The sequence below is a fragment of the Gracilinanus agilis genome, chromosome 1, assembly GCF_016433145.1.
Source record: "Gracilinanus agilis isolate LMUSP501 chromosome 1, AgileGrace, whole genome shotgun sequence".
NCBI lineage: Eukaryota > Metazoa > Chordata > Mammalia > Didelphimorphia > Didelphidae > Gracilinanus > Gracilinanus agilis.
In genome coordinates this window covers 471,281,815-471,290,623 of record NC_058130.1, presented here as the reverse complement: position 1 = coordinate 471,290,623, position 8,809 = coordinate 471,281,815, and the positions used below count along the sequence as shown (strand labels likewise).

Sequence of the window (8,809 nt, the reverse complement as noted above, 5' to 3'; positions counted from 1 at the left end):
CAAATTAATTTACCTATTTAGCACCATACCTATCAAATTACCAAAAAACTTCTTTACTGAATTAGGAAAAACTATAACAAATTTCATTTGGAATAACAAAAGATCAAGAATATCAAGGGAAATAATGAAAAAAAATGTGAAGGAAGGGGGCCTAGCAGTACCAGATATTAAACTATACTATAAAGCAGCAGTCATCAAAACAATATGGTACTGGCTAAGAGATAGAAGGGAGGATCAGTGGAATAGACTTGGGGTTAATGACGTCAGCAAGACAGTGTATGATAAACCCAAAGAGCCCAACTTTTGGGACATGAATCCACTATTTGACAAAAACTGCTGGGAAATTTGGAAAACAATATGGAAGAGATTAGGTCTAGATCAACATCTCACATCCTACACCAAGATAAATTCAGAATGGGCGAATGACTTGAATGTAAAGAGGGAAACTATAAATAAGTTAAGTGAACACAAAATAGTATACCTGTCAGATCTCTGGGAAAGGAAAGATTTTAAAACCAAGCAAGAGCTAGAGAAAATTACAAAATGTAAATTAAATGGTTTTGATTATATTAAGCTAAAAAGCTTTTGTACAAACAAAAACAATGTAGTCAAAATCAGAAGGGAAACAACAAATTGGGAAAAAATCTTTATAACGAAAAACTCTGACAGGGGTCCAATTACTCAAATATACAAGGAGTTAAATCCACTGTATAAAAAATCAATCCATTCCCCAATTGAAAAATGGGCAAGAGACATGAATAGGCAATTTTCAGGTAAAGAAATCAAAAGTATCAATAAGCACATGAGAAAGTGTTCTAAATCTCTAATAATTAGAGAAATGCAAATCAAAACAACTCTGAGGTATCACCTCACACCTAGCAGATTGGCTAAAATGAAAGAAGGGAAGAGTGATGAATTTTGGAGAGGATGTGGCAAAATTGGGACATTAATGCATTGCTGGTGGAGTTGTGAATTGATACAACCATTCTGGCTGGCAATTTGGAACTATGCTTAAAGGGCTACAAAAGATTGCCTACCCTTTGATCCAGCCATACCATTGTTGGGTTTGTACCCCAAAGAGATCATAGATAAATAAACTTGTAAGAAAATATTTATAGCTGCGCTTTTTGTGGTGGCAAAAACCTGGAAAATGACGGGATGTCCTTCAATTGGGGAATGGCTGAACAAATTGTGGTATATGCTGGTGATGGAATACTATTGTGCTAAAGGAATAATAAACTGGAGGAGTTCCAGGTGAACTGGAAAGACCTCTAAGAACTGATGCAGAGCGAAAGGAGCAGAGCCAGAAGAACATTGTACACAGAGACTGATATACTGTGGTAAAATCGAATGTAATAGACTTCTGTACCAGCAACAATGCAATGACACAAGACAGCTCTGAGGGATTTATGGTAAAGAACGCTACCCACATTCAGAGGAAGGACTACAGGAGAGGAAACATAGAAGATAAACAATTGCTTGAACGCATGGGTTGGGGTGGACATGATTGGGGATGTGGACTCAAAACTACCACACCAATCCAACTATCAACAATTTGGAAATAGGTCTTGATTGATGACACATGTTACAACCAGTGGAAATGCGCGTTGGCCATGGGTGGAGGGATTGTGGGGGGTGAAGGGGAAAGTAGGGGCATGAAGCATGTAAACATGTTAAAAATGAATATTAAAAAATGTTTTTAAAAAAATGGACTTAAGTGAAGCAATTGCACAAAGTCATCAGCCTCACTCTCTCTTTCAGAGTCATTGAGGTTCAGTGGCAAGACAAGAGTCATGATGACTCATGATGGCTCAGGATGCAGTGGATGACTGGCTACTTTGATGCCTGACTAAGGTCTAAGCCAGTGGTTCCCAAACTTTTTTGGCCTATCACCCCCTTTCCAGAAAAAAATATAACTTAGCATCCCCTGGAAATTAATTTTTTTTATTTTAATAGCAATTAATAGGAAAGATATATGTATTAATGTTTCTACCTTTTTCGTAAAATATAGTAAAGAAAGGTATAAATTAGAAACATTGAACTTTGAAATTATGAAACTATTTATTGAACTCAGAATAGAATGTAATACAAAAAAAGTTAAAACATTCGAAATCATCTTAATGAGAAGGATGAACCTGGTGGGCTGCTACCAATTTAGTAATCCTCGGCTCTATTTTCATCAGCAGTGATCTTAAATCACTGCGATTGACTATTTGCAATTGGTTTCTTTTTTTTGTTAATAAATTGGTTACCACACTGGATCCACATTCCACTAAATATAATGGAGGAAATGCAATTAAGAACTTTTGAATTACAGCCCATATTTCAAGATAACCGTAGGGATCTCCCTTTGCAACCAGAATTGTTGGTAGCTGCTTTTGAATTTAAATTTCAATTCATCATTTGTAGTTACTTCCATCAGTTCTTCTTGTAACTGTGGAGATTCATAGCATGCTCCAAAACCTGCTGGTAGTACTGCCAGTAGCCAGTACTACTGCTGCCATTCTAGGCTTTGGCTTTGCAATTGACCAATCGCACGAGTGGCAGTTACCCACAGCAATGCTCATAGTGCTCACATGTTTTGGAACGGCAATTCAGTGGCACCACATGAACAGTAACAGTGAGCAATTACACATACCTCAATTCAAGTGAGAGAGTATGCAGAACCAAGCCAACATCCAGTACATTATTAAAAAAAAATTAAGCTTCATGAGCAGAATACATAAATCAATTTTTCTAAATCTTCTCTTCTTTCTTTTGTACTATCACTGCCCCCTTACAGTTATTCACCTCCCCCAAATGCACCTGTGGCCATCACTGCCCTTGTTGGATCCCTGCAGCACCCACCAGGGGGCAGTGGCACCCACTTTGGGAATCGCTGGTCTAAGCCATTCACAGCACTTATTTCTACCACCTTCAAGGCCATTGGAACAAAGTGTTCTCATCTACCCACTCCACCAGGGCAAGTCTTCACTTGCTTGGGATAGACACCACCCAGTGGGTTTTTGATTTTATGGGTTTATTGCCCTTTAGTTATCCTCAATCTAGTTAAGCCCATCTACCAAGATGATTTACCAGTGTGTGGCTGCTGCAACAGATTACAATTTATTGGAGTCATATGTGAGAACTGGGTAACAGATAGTCAACAAAAGAGGGAAACATACCTGAAAAAGACTCAGCAAGCCTTCACATCAGAGGACCTAGTCTTCTCTAAACATTCTATATAATTTATATAGAAGGTACATTATAAATACTTATTTTCTTCCTTCTTTCTTTTCAACTCTATGAGCCTATCATTTCTTTGTTAAAGGATAAATGTGTAAGCCAATAAATAACTATAATAGGCCTTTCTTTCCTAAAGATTTGGGGGAGGAATGTTTTTAAGTGGGTATGTATTATTAATGTGAAAACAGAGGAGTAGTCCAGGACTACTTGTATGTAGTCTTTTAGCTGTGTGGTATGGTGGAGTGAATAATGAATTTGGAAGGAAAAGGCTTTAGTTTAATTTCTACTTCTGGCATTATCTGTGTGAATATCAATAAGACAGTTAATCTCTTTGGGCCTCTGATTCTTCATCTGTAAATAAGAGTTAGACTGAATGATCTCTAGGGTGCCTTCTACCTTTAAATCTATGATTCTTTCAATTGTCTTGTATACTTTATTTGCTATGTTTAAAAGAATTGGGGAAATGGTGATTTGAAGTGAAGTGCCTACCAACAAAACTATTGTTTTGTGCTATATAAAGTTTAAATCCCAGATGCAGGATATTTATCTTTTCCAAAAATAACTGCTTGACTAAAAAATTGCTTGTTTTTGGTTACTTCATTTTATACTTACTGAATTTCAAAGTCTGAAGAAAATCAAAATTATCTGAGAATAACAGGAATCCCTGGACTCATTGTCTCCACAGAAATTTCACTACCATACCCATTAGTAAGGGATTTGACCTACTTAGAGCCAGCTTTAAGGGAGAAAAACAGAAACCTAGATTCAAACCACTCTGCATCCCTTTCCACTAGAGACCTCTCTAATCTAAACAATGACATTATTTATTCTGCATCATCATTACTGCTTTCTTTTAGGGGGTGTTTTCTTTTGGCCTTGAATTATTTGTAAAAGCTAAAATAAAAATGGCTCAAATTCAGAAGCACTTACTATAATTAACTTTTGATGAGATGGCAAACTTGTATTTGAAACACTCAATCCCCTTTCCAGGGTAAAAAAAAATAAATCAATTAATTGAACACTTTAAAATGGGAAATTAAATCTTACCACACAACTAAGATTTGACATTCAGTGCAAACACAATAATCATGATGGAGAAAAAGCTGAAATCTTCACTTAGAAGTAATGTTAAGTTTGAAATACCTAATAATAAGGCTCCCTGAAAACCAAGGATTCAAAGGTAGGAAAGGATGGAATCCTCTACCCAATAACCAAATTTCTACTAATTATAGAAATTTTAAAAATATTAGAACTGGAAGGGACTTCAGAGATTATCTAGAACTATAGTTTTATTTTGTATGTATTTTGAAACTCTTTAGAAATGTCTACTACTGCAGAAAGTATGAATTAAAAAGGAAACATAGATAATATCCAGAAAGCCTCTGGAAAAATCACTTCAGCTCCATAAATATAGACTTTCAGATACTTAGTAGAGCAACTTTCAAACCAAAAAATAGCACAGAGTCAAACCTGGGAAGTATCATTATTTCCCAGACAACACTAATAGCAAAGTCATTAACTATCCTTCTACAAACTAGTCATTCATATTGGAAGAGTTTTTCTCCCTGATGTGATTTAAGATATTTTTCTACCTGCTTAATCAATGATACATGTAAAACCCAGTGGAATTGTGTGTCAGCTAAGGGGAGTTAAGGTGGTTTGGAGGAAAGGGAAAGAACATGAAACATGTAACTATGGAAAAATATTCAGAATAAAAATAAAAATAAAAGATATTTTTCTACCTGATCAAACACACTATGTATTCATATATCAAAACGCTATTTTAATTCTATTCAAGTTTTTGTACATCTTTTTGGTATTTTTCCTATTTTAACCACTTTAATAAAATATAATAATTCATTATTTTAAGGATCCATTTTTAATATTTGACTAGCTACAGTAGGGTCAGAATGAAATTTGGTTTGTATGGCTCATTAGATAAATCAGTTTGATGTAATCTAAAAAAAATCAAAATCACATAAAGGCACCAAAGTAAGCCTATCTATTTAACTCTAGTTGTAGCTTCTTCTTTTTTGTAAATACATCCTCCACCTCCTGGATGATTAGTAGCATAGAACAGATTTGCGAGATCTCTGGTCTTTTCCCAGCTAGCACAGCAGTTGAACTAAATAATAGCTTTTCAGAGCTACTCTATCCATTGGCCATGGTGCTGACCACTTCTTGGATGTCTACCATAAATATATATCTCCTATCAATGTCACAGGATTTGAATTTGAGATTAATTCCTTTGAGATGTTAATATCTTTCTAAATCTAATCTTTTAAAAGCAAATAGCCCTGAAATATTGCATTTTGGCGGATTACAGTATTAGACTGATTTTGAAGGTAAAACTGGTAACTTTATGAAACTTCATGAGTCTTTTATATATTACCCAAGGCAGTTGTGACTAAATAGCTCTTGCAGCTTGTTTAGTGGGATTTCTAGGCAGCGAGGTTTCACCTCAAAAAAATTTTTTAGAGCTGGATGAGACCTTAGATATAATATCATCAAACTCCTTCATTTTAGAGTTGACTTGAAAGAGGTCTAGTAAATAGTATATTCAAAAGAAGAACCAGAGTGTTCTGATTTCTCCCATTGTGTTCCTTCCCCTACATTACTATACATTGCTTCCTATTTCAGATTTTTTATTTTGAGATTTTTTTTTATTTTGACATACTCTAGAGGCAAATAATAAACACAATGCAATTTTGTGTACTTTTTCTTTTTGTACACTTTTTCTTTTTTAAATTGTATGTATTTATTTTATTAATATTTATTTATTTTGAATATTTTGTTTCTTATTATTTTACTGTTTACAATATTTATCTATATTTTATATATTTGTTTATTGTTTATGCTTATTTTATATTTACATATTTGTATTTATAATATTTGTGTTTATTTCTTTATTAATATTTTATGTATTATTATATTTTTTATACTTTTCAAAAAAGAAACTAACGCTATTTGCAGCTAAGGGGATGATACAATAAGAGTATTTTTGTCCAAATATCCACTCTGATTATTTGGTACATCTGCAAACCAGAACAAGTCACTTAATTTTCATGGGCCTCAGTTCCCTCATCTCTAAAATAAAGAAGTTAGACTAGATGGTCTCTTAGTTTCTTCCATTCTAAATCTATGATCCTATAATCCAAAGTATGGGTATTAGTCAATTTCTACAATATCAGAAAGATGGTGGGAAGTGAAAGAAAAAAAAAACCTTTAAATCAATAAGTTAAGGCAATTTGAAATGTTCCTATCTATATTTCAATGTGGTTAAAGGAGAGAGAACAATGTATAGAATGGAATTTGTGGTTTAGAATCCAGAAGGCCTGAATTCATATCCTCCTCCAACAATTACTATCCATGGGATTTTGGAAAAATTTCTTGACTTTTCTGGGTACCAGTCTCTATCTATAAAAAATGATAAGCTTATCATTTGTATTTATCTCACAAAACTACTTATATAATGAAAAAATATGTAAATTGATTTGAAAATACTGAAGTCCTCATTACTAATTGATATCTATCTTAATCTAGGATTATTAACTAACCCCTACATATCTTCCTACTCTCAAACTCTTACTGACTGGCTAAACCTCTCTTGTTATGCTTTTATATCTCACTTTGGTGTCAGCCACAGCAAAAACAGAAATATGTTCCACCATAAGTTCTCCACTCCCAGGCACAGGGGTCTCTGGATTTCCCATCTTGAAAGCAAAGTATCATATATCAGGCAAAAGTGTAGAGTTTCTTCAGTGGTGACCCTGCCAAGCCCATCTACCTCACAGCCTTTCTGGACTATGCAGGTATGACCAACATTCTCTAAGAAGTATTAGACCTGGTTCAAAGATAAATAAAAAGGAAGTGGTTAAAGGTGTCACCATTATGGAGATGATCCCCTATAGTAGTCCATATTATGGACCATGTACAAACCCCTTAAGGTCTCCAGAACTTTACTGAGCACATCAGTGATGAGTTTAAGAGGTAATTTTATAACAACTGGCATAAGTCCACTAAGAAGATTTTATCAAGTACTACAAGAAATAGAATAATGATGGCAAGAAACATTTGGAGAAATATTTCAGAAGCATGAAAAAAATTACTAGAGGATCCAAGTTATTGCCCATACCTAGAAGAGTTTTCTCCCTTGAGGCAGAAATCTCACTTGATGGAGATCCAGGAAAAGAGTAACAGGATTAACTGGCCCACAAGAATCTGTGATGCCCATATTGATTGTGTTTGGGCAGGCTCAGAAGGCTGACTTTACTGGAGTGATGAAGGGCAATAGTTGCAAAGTTGTCACCGACCTCTGGAGTACAATGAAATTGCCCTGAAAAACCCACTTAGATCTGGGTAATATGGCCTGCATTGGGGCTTGGCATCCTGCCCATATGGAATTTTCTATGGCCCGGGCTGCTCATAAGAACTACCACCATTACACTGAGATAAACAAAAAGATCTACAAGATTGGCCATGGCTACCAGATCAAGCAAAAACAACACATCCACTGATTATATCTGTCTTACAAAAGCATTAATCCTCTTGGAGGCTTTGTCCACTATGGTGAAGAGATTAATTACTTTATTACACTGAAGGGTTGTATTGTTGAGGCCAAGAAGTATGTCCTCACTCATTAAAAATCTTGGCTAGTGCAGACCAACTGTCATCTCCTGGAGAAGATTGAATTGAAATTTATTAACACTACCTCCAACTGGCTATGGCCAGTTCCTGACTATGGAGGAGAAAGCTTTCATGGTCTGTGGTGCTAAATAAAAAGCTACTGAATGTTTCCAAGTGAATTTAAGACATTCTCTACTGTGACCTATAGAGATCTGTATTCACAGAATAGAACATAGCTTTCCATGATGACCTCACTTATGTCAGAGTACTATGACCTTTGGCATAGGCAAACCAAGAAATTAGAAGGTGGTGAGGGCAAAAATTATAAAAATGACACATACTTTCACAGATTCTGACTAAGATATCAGACAACTCACAGCATGAACTAGAACTCAACATTTCACAGAGGATATTTAGAACAGATGGAAAGCCACCCAGAAACAATAGATTCCCCAAGCTACATTGCCACACACACAAAAAAAGCCTCAATTGGCTTATAACCACCCACTCTTTCCAAGACAATTAGCTCTAAAACCTAACAATCCACACCACTAGCCTTTTCAAACACCACACAAAATTCCTGTTTCTCTCATATTTTATATGCTTGTTTTATGCAGAAGTTTAAGAAAAAGGCATATGTACTCATTTAGGTGATTACCCACAATAATAGCAACACAATTTTCTTCTACCCTCATAACTCATTTGTTCTGACTTCCCCCACAGGAAACTATAAGAAATCTTAGACACAGTTTAATAACCCAAGAAAAAGATTGTGTCTTACTCAATGTTGCCAAGTATTATAGGTTCTCTGAATCTAAATCGAATACTTCTTATACTTCACCACACTGACTCCAAATTCTAGAATATGCTTTTTTTCTGTGTTAATAACTTAGTTCAAGAATAAACTGAATTTAGAATAAATAAAAGGAAATTTGGCACATATGCAACCTTTCCTCAG

General features: G+C 35.0%; 1 pseudogene; it reads left to right on the top strand.

Moving 5' to 3' along the window:
• The first annotated feature begins 6,884 nt into the window (after window positions 1–6,884).
• LOC123252947 lies at window positions 6,885–8,004 on the top strand (annotated as a pseudogene).
• The last annotated feature ends 805 nt before the right edge of the window (window positions 8,005–8,809 follow it).